The sequence below is a fragment of the Halichoerus grypus genome, chromosome 1 (genome assembly GCF_964656455.1).
Source record: "Halichoerus grypus chromosome 1, mHalGry1.hap1.1, whole genome shotgun sequence".
NCBI classification, from domain to species: Eukaryota; Metazoa; Chordata; class Mammalia; order Carnivora; family Phocidae; genus Halichoerus; species Halichoerus grypus.
In genome coordinates this window covers 214,091,802-214,111,938 of record NC_135712.1, presented here as the reverse complement: position 1 = coordinate 214,111,938, position 20,137 = coordinate 214,091,802, and positions in this window count along the sequence as shown.

Here is a 20,137-nt window from a genome sequence, read left to right as displayed (position 1 = left end):
GAGAGTAAGTGGCTGCCAGAGGCAGCTCAGCAGGAAGGGAATCCCGGCCCTCTACCTGGCTCTTACCCACTTCCCTGCAGTACGTAGTGGCTAAAATTTAAATATATTAGATTGTAATTCAAGTTATTATTTGTAATACTCCAACTGAAGCTTTTGAGTGTAACTCAAAGTTGTTGAACGTGTGGAATGTACGTCCTTGCAATACAGCAGTTCTGGCTGGTGTGTCCACGGAGTGAACAGGCGTATGCCTGACACGGCCGAGCCCTCCTGTGATGTCGGTGTTCATCGGGGGGATAGGCTAAGTGACAGGCAGCGTGTATCAGTTAGTTATTGCTGCATAACAAATACCACCACCACCACCCCCCGCAATTTAGCAGCTTAAGGCAACACACGTTTATTTTCTCAGGGTTTCCGTGGTCAGCAATCCAGGAGCAGACGTAACTGGGTGGTCCTGGCTCGGGGTCTCTCATGAGATTGTGGTCAGCACATAGGCCAGCTGGGGCTGCCTCATCTGAAGGCTGGACCGGGGCGGGAGGAGCTGTTCCTCCCAGCTCCCTCGTGGGGCTGCTGGTGGGAGGGAGGCCTCAGCTCCTCACCACGTGGGCCTCTCCGTGGGGCTGCTCATGACCTGGCAGCTGGCTTCCCTGTGACCCAAAGGAGGAGTGGGGGAGGGACAGAGAGAGAGAGAGAGAGAGGGAGGGAGGATGCTGCCTTCTATGGTCTGTCTCCAGGTCACACACCATCACCTGTGCCTCATCCATGTGGCTGTCAGAGAACACAACCCTCTCCAGGCCACATCATCTGATGAAAAGAGATTTGCAGAAAAGTACAGCAGGAAATATCGTGTGTGTGTGTAAAATATGCATTCTGTCCAGGGACGTGTGTATGATCGTAAGGATGAGGAGGACTAGACATGTATTCACCAGGATGTTGAAGGAGGAGGCTTTGGGGGAGTGAGAAACTGGGGGTCAAGAGGACGAACAGTTGAGACTTATCTGCGATCTTTACGGGCTTAATATATTCAGGCATTATTTAGGAAATTAAGAATTCATTTTAAATACATTTTGTGAAGATGCAAGAATGGAAAAGGCAGGTATGGGAGGCATTTTGGGAAAGTGCCAACATTTCACATGACTGCTCCACATGGCAAAGGCCAGCAACCAGTGAGGAGCTGAGTCCTGCCAACAACCACACAAGTTTGGAAGTGGGTCTTTCCCCCGTCGAGCCTTCAGATGAGACCCTGCCCTGGCCAAGCCCTTGAGTGCAGCCCATGAAAGGCCAGGAAGCAGACAGAGAGCCCAGCTAAGCACCCTCAGATTCCTGACTCACAGAAACTCAGATAATGAATGGTTTAAGCCACTAAATTATAAGACTCCCAATCTTTTTTTAATTAATTTTTTTTATTAATGTGACAGAGAGGGGGGGGGGGGAATATGAGCAGGGGAGAGAGGCAGAGGGAGAGGGAGAAGCAGACTCCTCGCTGAGCCAGGGTCCTGATATGGGGCTCGATCCCAGGACCCTGAGATCATGCCCTGAACTGAAGGCAGATGCTTAACCATCTGAGCCACCCAGGTGCCCCAAGATTCCCAGTCTTAAAGAGAACTTCGACACAGTTCAGATCCCCACAATCGTTTCCAAAGAACTGGACAAACTGATTCTCAAAGTCATGCAGATAATTGAATTGTAAAGGAAGCCAGACCAGAATGTGCCAAAACGAAAGGCTGGTTATTGGGCACATGCTGCCTGCCGGGCACAGTTCCCTAAACCAGCATGCCATCGATGCCCATGGGTTTTATCTCCTTCCTTATTCCCTGGAGCCTAGCCCAGGGTTTGAATCCCAGTTATGACACTTGTCAGGACAGTGGCCGATCCCTCGGCTCAGATCTCTCAGTGTCACCCCTCTGCAAAATGAGGTTAATCGGGCACCCCGTTTTGAGGGTTGTTGTGGGAATGAACGAGTTAATATTTAGAAAGCCCAGCCGGGCGCTACTCAAGTGTCAAATCAATCCCTTTGAAAGTTTCCAAAGGCTTCATCCCAGGATACCAGCAGGGGGCAGCAGAGACCCACGCCTTCGTCCAGTATTGGCGTCACCATTTTGAAAGACCGCAAGCATTTATTGAGCACCCACTGTGTGCCCCGCACTGCTCTGGGGGCTGAGGGAGGTGGTGAAGAGAGACCCCTGGGCTCTCTGCTGGGACACAAAAGCCACCCTGTCCAAATTTCTTAACCTGTCCCTTAAAGCCGTTGGGGTCAACCCCACCTCCCATCTGGCCTTGCTCCTTTGTAGGCCGAATGCGGTCCGGCCACCCGGCCTTCGCCCTCCTTCCCGCCCCGGGTCCTGAGATGCTGGATTGGGACGGAGGCACACGTGATCTTCCGAGCCCAGACAACAGCACTGGCCATCCTGGAGAGGGAGGTATTAGCCATGTCCTAGTGACGGAACAGGGGCCCTTCGACTCAGAGGACGCAAGCAGGGTGCATGGTGATCAAACTAGGGTACCATGGGTTAGGGTTAGGGTTAGGGTTAGGGGACGTGCACTCGCAGGCCCCCCTCTGGGTTCCCAGGACCTAATGAGCGAGTCAAGGTCTGCTTGCCCTCGGGCCGCCTCTTTCTCTCTCCAGACTTCAGTTTCCTCATCTGTAAAATGGGACTCGTGATGGTATGCACCATCCAGGACTGTGGAGACCATCAGGGAGATTAATTAATGCACATAAATAACAGTCATCGTCATTTTCATGTAATACGACGAAGGCAAAACAGAACCGCCTCCTCCCAAATCAGAAAAGCGAACTCCCAGACATCACTCCTACTGGATTCGGGCGTCGACAGCATTTGTTGAGCACCTGCTGTATGCTGCACACCGTGTAGGTCCTGGAGGCCCCACAGGAAACAAAATGCACGAAATTCCCGGTGGGGGCTTCCAGCACGGCGCCCCGCCCCCAGCCCCGCCTTCTCTCCGCCCCCTCTCTTTCCTGAGCCTACCAGAGTGAGGTGGAGGTGGGGGTGATCTACATATTCATGAGCTCACCAGCCAGTCCACAGCCGGAACTCGGGCCAGTCTTTAGAGCCTTAGTGAGTGACGTACTAAGTAATCCTTAAAGGGACAGTAACGGCCTATAGAGAAAGGGAGTCCGGAACTTAAGAGTGACACATACCTGCCTCTCTTTGGAGGTCTATACAATGCAGGATAGGGTGTGCCAGGCATAGAAACCGGCTCAGACCAATGGCAGCGAAGGAGCTTTGCCATCCTGGGTGAAGTCCAGGGACAGGTTTTGAGCGCTCAGTCCCTAGCAAGCACTTCACTCCAGCACCGGGTTTGCCGCGTTGCAGCTAGAACTTCAGCACCGGGGGTCGTGGACAGATCCAGGGCCTAGACGGAGGGTCCTGTGCCGGTGGGGGACGGTGTGGAGGGCGTTCTGGGGACAAGATCCAGAAAGAACCCCAGGCCCTCAGCCAGCCCAACAGGAACAAGGGCCTACTCTTTCCCTGCCTGTCTGCCCCCCATCAAAGCCTCAAATGAGCCCAGCTCCTGATCCAAGAATCCACCTGACATCGCCAAGCGGACGTTCCTCAGGACGAAACTGTGCCTGGTCCGGAATCCCGCTCCTCCACGTCGTCCCCATCTCAGCACACGGCAGTGCCATCCTTCCAGGGGCTGGGGCCAAATATCTCTCATGTTATCTTTGACTTCTTTCCGGCTTGCTCTCTCCACATCCAATCTATAAGCTAGTCCTGTCACCGCTGCTTTCAAAATTCTACACCAACCTGTCCACTTCTCTCCCCTTCTCTGCCTCCACTTGGTCCAGCCCCCATCATCTCCCGCCTGGACTAGCGCAGTCCCCTCCGCCCCAGACCCTGCTAATGCCCTTGCCCCCCACCCCCAGTCCGTCCTTCCCACGGCGGCCACCAGAGAGCGCCCATGAGCACCTGAGTCCGATCCCGCCCTCCTCTGCCCACAGCCCTCCAGGGCTCCCACTTCCCTGGGGTAATAGTCCTCCCTGAGGCCCCCAAGACCCTGCAGGACCTGCCCCTGTCCCCTCCCATCCTCCTTCTCTCCCCCTCACTCACTCTGTTCCAGCCCCACGGGCCTTCTCATTGTTTCTCCAACACTCCAGGCAGGTCCTGCCCCAGGACCTTTGCATAGGCTGTGTCCTCTACCTGGAACCCTCTTCCTCCAGATACCTGCCTGCAAATTATTCTCACCTTGTTTCCACACACAGGGGTAGCCCTGGGGGAGTGAAGGTGGGAGAAGTTAGCAGGGGGCTGACTAAAGGTGTCACAGTCTCTGGAGACCCGGTGATGATGTTGGTCTTTACCTTGAAGGCAGTAAGGAGCCATAGGAAGATTTTACCTGAGGGAGAGGTGAGGCATGCACATCTGCGTTTTTAAGTCTTTCCCTGGCTACTGTGTGGAGAACACAGTGCAGGGAGAGCTAAGTAAAAAGAGGAGGCTCATGCTGGCTTCCAAGCAAGAAATGGTGTGGCTTAGATGAGGCTAGAGCTTCCCAGAATTCCCCTCATCAGAATTTGTCACCTTTGTCATTTGAATATGAATATATAGGGGCGCCTGGCTGGCAAAGTCGGTTGGGCCTCCGATTCTTGGTTTCAGCTCGGGTGGTGATCTCATGGTCATGGGATCAAGTCCTGTGTTGGGCTGCATGCTCAGCAGGGAGTCTGCTTGAGGATTCTCTCCCTCTGCCCCTCCCCCCCACTTATGGGCACAGGCACACACTCTCTCAAATAAATAAATAAATCCTTTTAAAAATAAAAAATATGAGGGCACCTGGGTGGCTCAGATGGTTAAGCTAACTGCCTTCGGTTCAGGTCATGATCCCAGGGTCCTGGGATTGAGTCCCTCATCAGGCTCCCTGCTCGGAAGGGGGTCTGCTTCTTCCTCTCCCTCTACTGCTCCCCCTGCTTGTGCTCTTTCGCTCTCTGTGTCAAATAAATAAAATCTTTAAAAAAATAATAATAATAAAAATAATAAAAAATATAAATATAAATATAATTATTTTAACATATGTATTAATATTTAATTTATATACTAATATAATTGGTTGTGTATTAATATTTAATGATATGTTAATATATATATTAATCTAATGTTCATACTGTGAACTCCCAGCATACTGTGAGCTCCCTGAGGGCAGGATTGGGGTCTGCCTTAGTCTTGCTATGTTCCCCAGGGCTCAGTACCAGATCTAGCATACAGCAGGTGCTCAATAGAAGTCTGATGAATCAATATATGAATATCTCATGCCCAAAGCCCTGGCTAGGAGGCATCTGACATCGCATTGGCTCTCACAGCAAAGTTGCAAAGAAAACATCATCGGACCCATTTTACAGATGGGGAAATTAAGACTCAAGGAAGGGAAGGGGTTTGCCTAAGCAAATGCAGGCAGACACAAATGAGTCTTCTGGTGGTCTTGGAAGGTCTCATTCCACAGAAGGTGGCATTTGGGTGGGGCCTGGAAAGGTGAGGGTGAGGGTCAAGGGCTGGAACAAGGGCCCTGGCTACAGGAAGGCATGAGCAACGGTTAAGCCATGTGGTTGCAAAGGATGAAATCAGCAGGCAACCCTACGGGAAGATCATGTGGGGCTGAGAGTCAGGGAAGACATCCTGAGCTAAGAAGTCTGTCCCATGCAGAGAAGAGCGCTGTGCACTGCTGATTTCATGGATACACCTCCCCTTGGATCACGCCATTCCTTGAGTGCCATAACCACAAGAGTATGGCAAAGATGATGGTGTCAATCCCATGGTTAGGTTACTTTCCTCCCTCTTGTGTTTTTTCCTCCAATTGTGGTAAAATGCAGGTAAAATAAAATTTATCATTTTAGCCATTTTTAGGCATACAGCTTAATGGCACTAAGCACAATCACACAACCTATAATATAAGCATTTTGCGCTATAATTTTTCACCTAAGTCATGTTTTAGCTGCATCTCATAAATTTTGATATGCAGTATTTTCATTTTCATTGAATTAGAAGTATTCTCTCATGTTTTATGCTTTCCTCTTTGACCTGGGTTATTAAGAAGTTGGTTGTTTAATTTCCAAATATTTGGAAATTTTTTTCATATATCTCTTTGATATTGATATATAGTTTAATTTTGTTATGGTCAAAGAACATAATTTGGGTGACTTGAATTCTCTTAAATTTATTAAGTTTCTTTTCACAGCCTGTGGTCTCTCATAGGGGGATACAGTCCCCCTATGAGGGGGGATATGAATATGAATATGAATATGAATATGAATATGAATATGAATATAAAAGAATATGGTCTCCCATGGGGAATGTTCCATGTGAACTTGAAAAGTTGTTGGATGGTGTGTTCTGTACATGTCATTTCAAGCTGGTGGACAGTGTTATCGAGCTCTTCCAGAGTCTTGCAGACCTCCCATCTCCTCTTCCCATCAATTGCTAAGGGAATGGTGTGGAGGTCTCCAAATATAATTGTAGATTTGCCAATTTCTCCTTTAAGGTCTATCTGTTTTGATGATTTTATATTTTAACTGTTTGTTCTTAGATGTTTGCTGATTGTATGTGCTTAGCTGCACACACATTGCAGATCAGACAACTGAGCCCATCATCAGCATATGCACCTTGCCACAGTGTCTGCTTTGTCTGCTTTTAATGTATCCACTCCAGCATATTTTAACTTAGTGTTCTCTTGTACATTTTCTCCATCCTTTATCTGTCTTTATATTTAAAGTGGATGTCTTGCTAATCATGAATTTTTTCAGCATTTGTTTGCTGAAAACCCTTCCTTTCTCCCTCATTTTCAAGTGATACTTTCATTGGGTATAAAATTCTGGATTGACAGTCTTTTCCCATCCACAAGATATCCCTCCATTGTCTTCTTGCCTGTACACTTCCAGATGAGAAGTCTGTGGTTATTCTTAATGTCGGTCCTCTGTACATAACACATCTCTTTGTCCTCAGCCCCTTTCAAAATTTTTCTCTGTATCTTTAATTCTATGCATTTTGAATATGACATATCCGAGTATGTGTTGGAGGGATATTTATTCTATTTGGTATTTTCTAAGCTTTGGGATCTATGATATAATGTCTTTAATTTTTGAAAATTATTGGCCATTCTCTCGTAAGATATTCTTCTGCCTCTTTTTCTTCTTCTGGGATTCCAATGACACATGTGCTAGATCATTTGATCCTGTCCCACAGCCCTTGGATGCTCCTAACCTGTCTGTGACACCTCTTTAATATTTGGTTATCTTTTTAACAAAGAGAGAGCAGGCTTTAGGCTTGATCTCTGGTCAGAGGTGGATAAGATTGAGGTGTCTAGTGCATTTATCTTTACAGCTGACCTTGACTCGTGGCAGCCTGAGTAGTGAGTTATACTTTTCTCTTTAAATACATCTCAGTCTTGGGGTGCCTGGGTGGCTCAGTCGTTAAGCGTCTGCCTTTGGCTCAGGTCATGATCTAAGGGTCCTGGGATCGAGTCCCACATTGGCTCCCTGCTCATCAGGGAGCCTGCTTCTCCCTCTCCCACTCCCCCGGCTTGTGTTCCCTCTCTCTCTGTCAAATAAATAAATAAAGTCTTTAAAAATTAATAAATAAATACATCTCAGTCTTTTTATATGGATAGTTTAATCGAAAGAAAAATGTCTGGTAATATATGGACAAAATGGAGAGGCGAGTGACAGAAGGTTGAATGGGGCTTCCCTAATCTAGCCTGCTCATTTGGCAGCTGGGGAAACTGAGGCACAGAGTGGGCAAAGATTTGTGGACCTGGGCCCTCTGCCCTTGGTACTGGAGGATAGGATGTGGGGGGACTCACAGAGATCCGGGCCCTGGCCCAGCTCAGCTGTGGCTGAGGCTTTGGGCTGGTCCTCAGGGGTCTCAGTTTCCCTGAGTGGAAACCGTAGCTGACCAGCCAGGCCCCTGGGGCCGGGAGTGTACGGTGTGTGACCCCGCAGTCCCACAGCCTGCCCCGTCAGATGGGGTGTGGCTGGTCTCCCGGCCTTTCTTGGTCTGTCTTTGTGTTCATGTCTTTCTCTGTTTCAGTTTGTCTTTCTCTCTCCTTGTCTCTGTCTCTCCCTGTCCCCCACCTCTCCCTCTGTCTCTCCGTCTCTGTCTCTGTCTCTCCCTCCCTGCTTGTTTGAAGACTGCCTCCCACATCTGCCTTCCGCCAAGGCCCGGGCTCTGACCCGCCGTCTGAATGCCTTACTCCAACCGCACATCTGTGGGGTGATTGTCTCCTACAACCACAAGGTACTGAGGCAAATTATAGTTACGGGCGGGGGCCTCCATGTGGGCGAACCGCGTCCGCTGGGCTGGGCTGCGCTGGGTGAGGCAGCTGGGGCTGAGGCGTGGCCTCGTTCAGGCCCTGAGAGCCGGTGCCCGGCCCTTGTCCCTCCCCACCCCTCTTGCCAGACCTGCATCTTTTGTGGCAAGATGAAAATGCCTTTTGTGAAAGTCAGCAGGAAATGCCATTGTTGGCAAAACCCTGGCCCATTATTTATTCACTCCTTCATCCATTCAACAAATATATTACTGAGCGTCCACTCTGTGCCAGGCGCTGTTCCAGACACTGGGGCCAAAGTAGTGAATAAGATGGATGAAAGTCTTTGCCCTCCTGGAGCTGACACTCTGCCAGGAGACGCAGACAAGAAATAAATAATCGTGATAAAGAACAACAAAGGCGGGAGGGGAGCAATTTTAAACGGGAGGGGGTCAGAGGGAGCCTCCCTCTGGAGGGGACATCTGAGCTGAGACCTGAAGGAGGTGAGGGAAGTCAGGGGGTGGAAACGCGGCCCTCCCACATCTCAGGGGTGAGTTCTACCTACCGTGTGTCCCTAGGCTCCTGACCGGACTTCTCTGAGCCTCAGTTTCCCCATCTGTAAAAGAGAAACAATTGAAGTACCGACCTCCCACGGCTCTTGGAAGCTTGGGTGTGATCGCGCACCTGGTGCATAGTAAATGGTCAGTAAACGTCTCCTGTTACGTTGAGTAACTGGGTCTAATCCACATGCTCGCCCTTTGCCAGCAATTGCAAGCCCACTACACTCACAGCCCTGTGCTGCTTGATGTGGGAGTCCCCATGAGGGTTCAGCTCCTGGTCCTGTCTTCTGTGGGCCCCCAAGCTGGGCACAGATATTCTCAGTCCTGTGCTTGGGGCTGGGGCCTGGGACCCGTGGGTCACATGGGTTTCTTCTTGTCGAGGAAAATGTGGCTGGTAATCCAGGCCTCTCAGGGTGGGAGTTAAGAGTGTGACCCAGACTGTGGGTGGGGCAGGGCTATCTCTCTAATTCTCTCACTGACTCTCACTCTCTCTGTCTCTCCATCTCTGTCTCTCCCTTTGTCTCTGTATCTCTGTTTCTCTTTGTCTCTCTCTAACTCTCTCTTACCCTTAGGGGGAGGTGGGGAATGTCGGGCTGGGTTTTGAAGGATGCATGAGTCCCCAGGTGATAAAAGAATGAAGGATGTGCCAGGCAGAGGGAATGCAGGGAAGCCAGGCCCAGTCCCCGGGGCCTTAAGTGGGGGACACTGGGAACCATGGAGGGTTGCAGGCAGGTGAGAGAACCAGTCAGAGCCCCATTTGAGGAAGAATGGTCCAGGTCGTTGGGGGACAGAGCAGAGAGGGTAAGCCTGGGCAGCCACGTTCCCCCCTGTGCCGCCCTGCGTGCCCAGCCCCTGCAGCTCCACAAACCTTGCCCTCTCTGCCGGCTCCTACTCAGCCAACTGCAAGGCCACGTGGAAACCCAAAGCCAAATGCTTTCCAGCCAGATGCCCTCCCGGCCATTTCAGAGCACGTGGGCAGCCCTCACCGGGCAGTCCTTCCTGCTTCCGGCCCTCCTACTACCAGCGGGGGGCCAGGACAACTGACCCACACAGATCAGGGACCCTCTCATTGAGATTGAGCATACACTCAGCGCTCCATAAATGCACAGCAGTGATTAGATTATGAAATGAAAAGAATCTCCCGGGCTTACCTCTTCTCAGAGGTTGGGAGAAGGAAGGAAAAACGGGAAATAAAATGACAGTAACAGCCCCTTCTATGGGCTTTGGTGTTTGGTCTCCGCCCCAACCCCCCCGCCCGCATCCTCAGCGATTCTCTGCCCTTTTCCAGACAGGGAGCCTGGAGCCCAGAGACGGACAGCCACTTGTCCGAGAGCACCACAGCCGGAGATCGGCACCCATCTCCTCCTCCCCAGATCCAGGGCCTTGCGTCCCACCCTCTTCCCACACTTCGCATCCAACCTCTCCAAACTTACCCTCCGCCGGCCCACCGCTTCAGGCCTCGGGCCTGTTCCCAGGGCGACTGGGATGGGGCGGTGGGTGGGTGGGAGGTGGGTCGGCCTAGGGCCGCAGGACCCCAACTCCCTCTGGTCCCAGGCGCCCCTCCCCGATGGAGCCGACGGGGAGGCAGAGAGGCGGGGGGCCGCCGGGACAAGCCACACTCCTTCCGGGGGTGGGCGGGGGGATATTCCCAATCAGAGCCTCATTCACAAATCCACGCTCGGGCTGGTCGCCGCCGCACGCGCGCGCACACACACGCGCGCACGGCCTGCGACGGCCTCCTGGGGCTGTGGGTGGCCCCTCGGCGGGGATGGCCCGGCGTGTCTCAGATTAGCGCATCCGCACCCCTCCCGCCCTGCCCGGCGCTCCCCGCAGCCCGCGCGCCCCAGCTGAGCCGCCGCACCCTCTTCGACGCCCCCTAGGAGGGCCCTGCGGGGGCCATGGGAGCCGGCTCCCCGGACCCGCACCCCCGGCGGCCCGCCCGGCCCGCGCTGCGCTCCGAGTGAGGCGCCCCGGCCGCCAGCGCCCCCGGCCGAACATGGAGGTGCCCGGGCCCCCCGTGTCCAGCAAGCCGGGAGAGACCTCGGTCAAATGGCAGCTCTGCTACGACGTGACCGCCAAGATGTGGTGGATGGTGAGTGGGGCGCCCGGCGGCCGGCGGGCGGGGGCGGCCAGGGGCCGGGGGCGCGCTCTGGCCTCTCGGACTCGGGGACCCCTGGGCACTGGGGCCGGGGGGGGCAGGCGGAGCTGCGGCCGTGCCATCCTTCCGCGGCCCTTTGCAGAATGGGGAGAGGTGGTCACGAGGGGGGAAACCGAGGCTAGACGACGGAGAGGACAGCACGCCCGAGCCTCCCACCTGGAAGCGGGTCGGAGGCTGCCCGGAAGGAGCCCGTGTCGTGGCCCCGGAGGGCACCGCAGGCGGCGTCCTCTTGGCGGGTCGGCAGGGACTTAGCCGGGCCAGAGACCTTGCGATGGCCTGGCCGCGAATCCCGTCGCCCGCGGAGGGCCTGTGGCGGGCAGTTCTGAGCACAGGGAGGGCTGGGGGGCTGGGGAGCTGGCGACCCCCCCCCAGATGAGCTGGCCAGGGCTCTTCCCGTTTTTGTTGCCCCCTGACCCCAGGGAGGGAGTGGATGCCCTGAAGCCTCCACCCTTAAGACTGAGTACCCTTCCAGAAGCTTCCAGGGTGTGTGACCAAGGTCCCTGAGCTAAGATCCAGCAGATGGGGCAGGGTGGGTGGCGGAGGCTCGGGCTGGAAGCGTCTGAGGCTCCCACTGGAGGCCAACACTCCATTGTCTGCCCCACTGTGACCCATCCCTGCATCCCTCCAGAGCTGGCCTGTCACCCATAGCCAGACTCTGAACGCTTCCCTCAACAAACAGTTCAAGATCATCCAGACCCGGGTTTGGACCTGGGCATGCTATGTGACCTTGGGTCGGTGGCTGACCCTCTCTGGCCCGCAGGTTCTCCCACTGGGAAAATGGCTTGGGGCCTGGATGTCTCAGGCCCCTCTGCCATAGCTCTGCCGGCCCCTGCGGAGGTCGGGCGTGGGGGTGGGGATGGCACCTCATAAACTGCCGCGACCCCCGGGACCTGCCGCCCCTCAGGTTCATCTGACTTGGGTGGGTTGGGGGAGTGGGAGCTGTTTCCTCAATGTCAGAGTGTCGCCATCTTGGGATCCACGAGGACAGATTTTCCCCACGTTTCTGGGGAGGTTCATACGTGGGTTTCATGTTTCATTCCTCATTCGGCCAACATTTACCGAACACCTACTGTGTCTCCAGCCCTGTTCGCCTGCTAGGGACACGGCAGTGACTCGGAGAAAGATCCCTGTCCTCTTGGGGCTGATCTTCCAGTGGAGGAGACAGAAAATAAAAATATCAGTGCACAAAGTAAGACAACCATGAATGTGGAGAGGGTTGTAAGGATCTAGAGGCTTTGAATAAGACTGGGCAATCTAGGAGAGCTTCACTGAGGAGGTGACCTGATGAGGTCTGAATGAGACAGAATTCATTAGAAGAGAAGGGGGAACAGCGTTCCAGGTAGCAGGAACAGCCCATGCAAAGGCCCTGGGGCAGCACCGGGCCTGGCCTGTTGGAGGAACAGCGAGGAGGCCCATGTGGCTGGAGCAGCGTGAACGAGCGGGAGAGAAGAAGGAGGGGAGGGCAGGTTGTGCAGGGCCGTGGGGGCCGCGGGGAGGACTTGGGCTTCCACCCCGGGGAGCTGGGTGCCCTGGAGGGCTGTGTGGGCAGAGGAGGCCTGTTTTACATTTTTTAAAGCTCCCTTGGGCTTCTGTGGGGAGAAGGGATCGTCCGGGGCTGACGTGGCAGCCAGAGGGGGAGCCTAGGGCGGCATCCAGGCCAGTGATGATGGGGGCCTGGGGGTGGGAGGAAGAATGGCGGGAACTTGACAATTAACTTGAAAACTCAGATAATGGAGTGACTTGCTCAAAGTCCCACAGCAAGTGGAGGGCAGAGCCGGGAGGGGGAGAAGAGGCGTGTGGCTAGAGACCAGAGGGGAGGGTATCGAATCCCCATTGCCCATCTCCAGGGTCCGGGGAAAGTCATGCAGAATTGGCAGTATGAGACACATTTCTGTGCAAACTTGAGGTCTTATCAATAGAGGTAGGAGACCCAATACAGGGGAGGTTTGGACCCAGTAGTAAGCCAGGGCAGGTATCAAACTGGGGCATATCCTGAAGAGGAAGAGGTGCGGGCTCATAGGCCTACAGGGAAAGACTGAGAGAGTCAGGGCTTCAGCCCAAAACCCAAGACAACGGGGCAAATTCCGTGAAATTCGCCATGTTCTCCCTGATCTTCCTCTGGGCTCAGCCCCAAGCTGGGTCATCTGGGACCCCCCAAATGAGGTCAGCCCCAGCCCCACCCACGAGCAGCCCCCAAACAGAAGAGCTGGGACAGCCAGACCCCAGATGGGTCTGAGATCTGCAGGCCGGGCCGCCCTTGGGCACAGGAAGCCGAGGAGGGCCGGTGGGAGGGTCTGCGCGGCCCTGGAGGGCAGAGCTTGGCATCTGCAGACCTCAGCTCCACTTCGGTAAAGACTTTCTCCTACCTGGGTGAAAGGTAATGAGGCATCCCAGACAGGAGACAACCAAGCCCCAACTGGTGGGAATTCCATCCTCTGAAGCAGAGTGGACCAGACAGTTCTGAAGAGGTCCCTTTATGCTCAGAACATCAGAGCCCCCAACGTGGCTGAGGGGCGCCAGGCAGCATTCAAAATGTGGGACTGGAGGCTAGAGGGAGTCCAGCCTCAGCCCCCAAGTCCCAGGGAGCCTCAACGTCTCCGTAGCCAGAAGAGGCCCGGTGCCCAGGCTCCAGAGATGCTCGGGGCCCTAGGAAATGTTTTCATTTTAACTTGTGCAATCAGAGGAAAACAGTAAATATGATAACAACGACTATATAGTCGTGGATCTGGCCTCGGTACATAACAGTCATCTTTAATCATTTGATTTCCATGGAGGACTCAGAAGTGTGTCAGGCCCTCAAAGTCCTCACGAAGCCAAGTTTATCACGTCTCTGCGCATTTGGTCCAAGACCAATCCATGCCATCTCCCTGCCTCCGTGTCCTCTTCTGCAAAACGGGGCGGGCCGTGAAGAGCAGAGCCTCCTCCCGACAGAGTTCCGCAGGACATCCGGTCAGCTGATGGCCCGGGAGGTATCTTGCAAACTGTGAAGGGCTGTGCCCAGGGCCGATCCTGGTGATACGCACGCAGCTACAGCAGGGGAGATTGCGGTCAGATTCCAAGAAGACTTCTAGAGCCTCGCTGCCCTTTCAGTGAGTGCGCGCTCCGGCCGCGGTGCACCAGGACCCCCCAGCCCCCCCCCCCCAGCCTGGGCTCTCAGTCCAGCACAGGAAACAGTAAGAGAGAAAAGGAATAAATGCATGAGACTATTCCAAATGGGGAGGAGGGCTGTAGGACTTCGGAAGAGGGTAACAGAAGCCAGGTGGGCAGGGCAGGCCTCTCTGAGGAGGCGACATTGCAGTCTGAGTGATCTCAATGGACCAGAGGTCTGGGGGCCCAGAGCTCAGCACGTGCAAAGGCCCAGGGGCAGGACCGAGTCTGGTGTGTTGGGGGGCGGAGATGGCGAGGAGGCCCGTGTGGCTGGAGCAGAGTGAAGAGGGGAGGGCAAGGAGGGGTCGGGGTAGGTCGTGCAGGCCTTGTGGGCCTGGCGGAGTGGGGGGCGGGGAGGCTGGGCTTTATTCAAAGGGCACTTGGGAGCCCTGGGAGGGCTCTAAGCAGGGGAGGGCCTCCCCCATTTGCCCGTCTGTGAGCGCTGCCGGCCACCTCCCCCGCCGTGTGCCCGGCACTGGGGTGGGGGGTCGGGGGGTGCACAGCCCGCCCGGCCGCCGCCCACTCTGCCCACATCTGAGGCGCCGAGGAGCCGGACAGTCTGCTACAAACCACGGAATGTTTCCCGGAGCGCCGGGGCCGGGAATGTCGGCGGCGGGGGGGGGGGGGGGGGGGGGAGGGCGGGAGCCCCAGAGAGGAGAGTCGGGGAGACGCAGAAGGCAGGACCAGGGTGGGGGGGCGGATCCCGGCATCGCCGGGCGCCGATGGTGAAGCTGTCGTCCACGACTGGGTACCACGATGCCCCTCGCTTTATAGATGGGGAAACTGAGGCACAGAGCCATGAAGAGACTCGTCCCCAGAGCTGAGGAGAGGCAGCGGTGGGACTTGAACCCAGACTACCGGGCTGCAGAGCCGGGGCTCCCCGGCCAGCCCCCAGTGGACGAGTCAGGGCGGGAGTGAGAGGACTGTGCGAGGGAGCGAAGGCAGCAGCCACCAGCTAGCCTGGCCCCCAGTTCAGCCCAACACGAAGCTGAAAGCTGGGGGCACCCATCAGCCCCCATCCGCCAGCTCCCAGCACTTCTCCTACCATCTGGAAGTCCTTCCTCGGATGCCACCTGGGATCCCCTTGCTCCTTTCTTCTCCGGGGCAGACAAACGCAGCGTTGAGACTCTCCCCTGGGCGCACTTGTGCCTGCCCCTCCCGGACAGGGATAGAGCTGGGGTGCCGCTCATTCTAGAAGTCATCAGAGAAGGGAAAGCCGCAGCCCAGAGAGGGTCAGCACCTTCCCCAAGGTCACAGAGCAACCCGTTGTAAACTTGCAGCCCTGAACGGAGACCTCAAGATAACAGCCCGTCCGGAGCACGGCTGGCTGAGCCTCCCACCTACCATCTCATTCAATCCTCCCAACAAGCCTATGAAGAAGGAACTGCTGTGATCACCATCTTATGGGTGGGGAAACTGAGGCCCGGAGCGGGGCAGTCACTGTATGGGGTTGAGGAAAGTGACCAGGGTGCCGTGGTGGTTCGGAGCGAGCAGAGAGGTCAGCGTCTGGCTCTGCCCCCTGAGAATGGATGATCTGGGAGGCTGCACTGCCGGGTGGTGTGTGCTGCGCCCCAGCCCCACGCTATGTGCTCGTGAGCTAGTGACATGGTGCTTTTGTTCACCTTTGCACTTGGTGGCCTTGCAAGCCTCCAAGGGCCTGAAGGGCAGAGCAAAGGCAGGTCCTTTGAGAGAAACTCACGGAGCGGGGAAGTGGCCCCTGGTCAGGGGGTCCCTGGAGAAGGTGGCACTGGGGGCTGGCCTGGAAGGAAGCTAAGGCTTTCAACACAAAAAGATTGCAGGCAGGGCATTCCTGGCAAAAGGAACCGCTCAGACAAAGGTGTGGTGGTGGGAATGTGGTGGCCATGACAGAGCTTAGTAGGGAGAAGGTGAGGTAGGGGTGGGAGGTGAGACCATGCGGACCTCAAATGCTGAGTTGTGGAGCAGGGGCTTTCTTTCCAGAGCAGTAGGGAGCCATGGCAGGTGTTTGAGCAGGGAGCAACATGGCCAGATCTAAGGCAGGTGTGGGGTTTGAAATGGGAACCAGGAGAGGATGGGAGCCATGATCTGGATGGGAGAAAGGAAGACCTGAGCCAAGACCAGGACCATGGAATGGAAAGGGGAGAGACCCCAGGGTGGAGGGACCCCAGGTGGGAGAATGCACAGAACTTGGGAACCAACAGTCCATGGGGAGTGACAGGGAGGGAAGAGGCAAGGTCAATGCTCAGATTCCTACCCCAGGGATGGGGAGCAATGGTGGAATTGTCCATGAGATGAGGACACTAGGTTTGAAGAGGTCTAGGGACCCTGGGGGATCCTGGGGGGGTATGTTGAGTAAGGTGTGGAGAAGTCTCCTGGGGCTTCAAACAGTGCCTGGTCCATCTTTTGTGATCAATAATTACTTGTCAATGGCATGGAGGAAAGGAGGAGTGAGTCCAGGGAGGGGTGATGGGTGGATGGATGGATGGATGGATGGCAGGATGAATAGGTGGATGGGTGGATAGATAGAGGGATGGATGGATGGATGGATGGATGGATGGAAGAATAATAGAGGGAAGAATGATGAATAGGTGGATGGGAGGATAAATAGAGGGATGGGTGGATAGGTGGATGGATGGGAGGATGGACAGATGGGTAGATGGATGGACAAATGTGCAGATAGAGGGATGGATAAATGGATGGATGGATGGATGGATGGATGGATGAATGGATGGATGGAAAGATGATGAGTAGGTTGATGGGTAGATAGAGGGATGGATGGATGGATAGATGGATGAGGGATGGGTAGATGGATGGATGGAAGGATGGAGGGAGGGAGGGAGGGAGGGAGGGAAGGATGATGAGTAGGTGGATGGGTGGATAAAGGGATGGTGGGTGGGTGGATGGGTGGTTGGAAGCTAGAGACAAACGGTTGTCCTGAGTGTATGGGCAAAGGGCTCAGCACAGCCCCAGGAAGCCCCCAGTTCAGGCAGGGGAGGGGAGACTCAGGTCCCAGAAACCATACCAGTTGCCCCCACAGTTGTCTCTGAGTGAGGCCCTCCCACCCCAGCCCTCTCCTCTGCCCTCACTCCCCATAATCGGCTTTGGGATTTGATGTTCCTCTCCACACACACACATGGCCCAGCTCTGGGGGGCCCACCGCAGGCAAATCAGTGGAAAATTAAAATAGTGCCTGTGTGCCGGTGATCGGTGGCCTCAGCTGGGCCACTTAATGAGCCCTTTCTGGGGATTGTTACCAGCTGGAGGTGGCTGGGGGAGGGGGTCAGCACCAAGCCACCCAATCTGAAAGGGAGAGGGAGGGGTGGTCCCTGGAAAGAGTGCTGCTCGGGAGGGGGAAAGAGCCATATGGTGGTTGTAGTTGTGGGGGGGAGGGTCAGGGAAAAACATGCCCCTGGGCTCTGGGGATGGACTAGGGATGGACTCCCCTACGCCCCCGCATCCCTGTGGGTCCTCTCTCAGGATCTCTCCCTTGCAATACCTCCTGCCGGCCAGCTCTTTCTCCCCCGTGTTGCCTGGGTAGCTCCAGCTCATCGTTTAGGTCAGGTCCATGTCACCACCTCCAGGAAGCCCTCCCAGACTAGGTCAACTCCTCCAGTCATTTATTCTATAATCTTATCTTCTGGATATGCAAGGGTTAAGAGCAAGACCTCCACTTTGCTACTCACCTGCTGTGTGTCCTTGGGCAAGTCTCTTCCCTCTCTGTGCCTCATTCTCCTCACCTATAAGCCGGGATAATAATAATCCCTTTTTCATAACGCTGTTGAAAAGATTAAGTGAGCTATTAAGAGCCAGCTTGTATGTGTTGAGCCTTTATTATGTGCCAGGCAAAGGACCGAGTCTGGTCACCAAACCCTTGCAATCCCATTTTAGGGGTGGGGTCACTGAGGCCCCATACCATCACGGTGGGCCTGGACCAACACAATCTCTTCTGCTCTGGACGCCCCCACCTCGGGCTGTGGCTCTGGTCCCCACAGTCCCGCCTCCCCACAGCGGCCAGCAGAGGGCGTCTGTGATTACCTGAGTCAGGACCCCCTCCTCTGCCCATAGCCCTCCAGGGCTCCCACCTCACTCTGGGTAAAAGTTCAAGTCTTCCCTGAGGTCTCCAAGGTCCTGCACGACCTACCCCGTCCCCTCCCTGCCCTCCCCTCCTCCCTGTCACCTCTCGCCCACTCTGTTCCAGCCACACTGGCCTCACTGTTCCTCCAACAGTCCAGTCAGGTCCGGCCCCAGCGCCTTTGCACGGGCTGTGTCCTCTGTTTCATATCCCGTTGTCCAAGTTGGTTTTGTCTCATTCCTCTGTTCTCAGCTCAGATGGCACCTAGGAAACCCTCCCTTCTCAACTAAAGTAGGTCCTTCCGCTGTTCTGTCTCTGGCCCCTCCCCCATTATTCTCACTAACGTGATAAGCACACATTGAGATGATACTCTGTGTATTTCTGTATCCCCCACTTGACTGCAAAATGGGAACAGGACTTCCGCCGTGGTCCTCTCTGAGTCCCTAGCACTCAGCACGGGGTGTGGTACACAGCAGGTGCTGAATAAATGTTTATTGGGTAAACGAACGAATGGATGAATAAATATCATACAAACAATATGGGACAAAATGGTTACTTGAGCTCTGATCTCTCCAAGCTCAGCATCTTCAAGTCCCCCTGTCCTGGCTGACTTAATGATTATTTTTAAATAGTATGTCATGGATTCCACTCTGGTTATTTTAACTTTCTGTTTTTAAGCATTGGTTATATATGGAACAAGGCAAATCCAAAGAACAGAAATAGGCCCCAACACATTTGGGGGCTTTTCCAATTGGTGGAGAAATGACAGATTCTTCAGTATATTTTTAAGGGAAAAAAAAACCCCATATGTTTTATTTTAGAATAATTTTGGATTTAGAGAAAAGTTGCAAAGGTATCATAGAGAGGTCCCATATACCATCCACCCTGATTCCCCTAATGTGAACATCTTTCTTAATGGTATGCTGTCGTTTACTATCCGATACTGAATTATGAATTTTTTGCTCTGATTTTTCTGGCTCTGCCATTGGAGCTGTTTCACAGGGCTCCTGTGGATAGGACAACTTTTTAGCCATTGGGAAAAAAAAAAAAAACAACTTAAATTCCTTCCCTATACCGTATCACCCACAATATGCATTACGAATGGGTCAAAGATTTAGCTATTTAAAAAATTAAAACATAAAATACTAGGAGAAAATAGGGGAGAAACTGTTTATAGAATCAGAGTGTGAAGGCCTTTCTAAGCAAGAACAAAGCCCCAGAGACCGTGAAAGACTTAGAAGTTTCATTACATAAAATTTAAAATTGTATGCGTGGCAACAAGTCCAGAAAACAAACAAACGTGAGAGAAATATTTGCAACATACTTGCAAAAAGTTTTTACCAGACCACAAATATGTAAAGAGCGTCTACAAATCAATAAGATTAACAGAAAAAACATGGAAAGGACATGAACAGACCATTGCAGAAAAGACTTACCATAGATAAAAATGAACAAAATCTATGAAAAGATGTTTAACTTTATTCATAGGAAGAGACATTCACGTTAAAACAATGGGATATCTACCATTCAGATTGCCACAAAGAGTGAAAGTCTTCTTGTACACTAGTTGTATGGGCTTAGGGCACTGATTCTCAACCAGAAGTGATTTCAACCCCAGGGGATACTCGGCGATGTCTGAAGACATTTTTTATTGTTATAACTCAGGGGAGGAGACTACTGGCATCTAGTGGGAGAGGGTTAGGGATGCTCCTCAACATGCTAAGTTGCACAGAAGGCCTCCCCCAGCAAAGAATGATCCTGCCCAAAATATCAATTAGAAAGCAAACTCTTTTGTGTACTATTTGTGAGAACATGTGTTTTAAAGGTAACTTGGTAACATCTGCCAAAATGTTCAGTGCAATAAATGGGTAAAGAAAATGTGGCCTATCCATACAATGGAATCCAGCCTTTTTTTTTTTTTTTAAGATTTTATTTATTTATTTGACAGAGAGAGACACAGTGAGAGAGGGAACACAA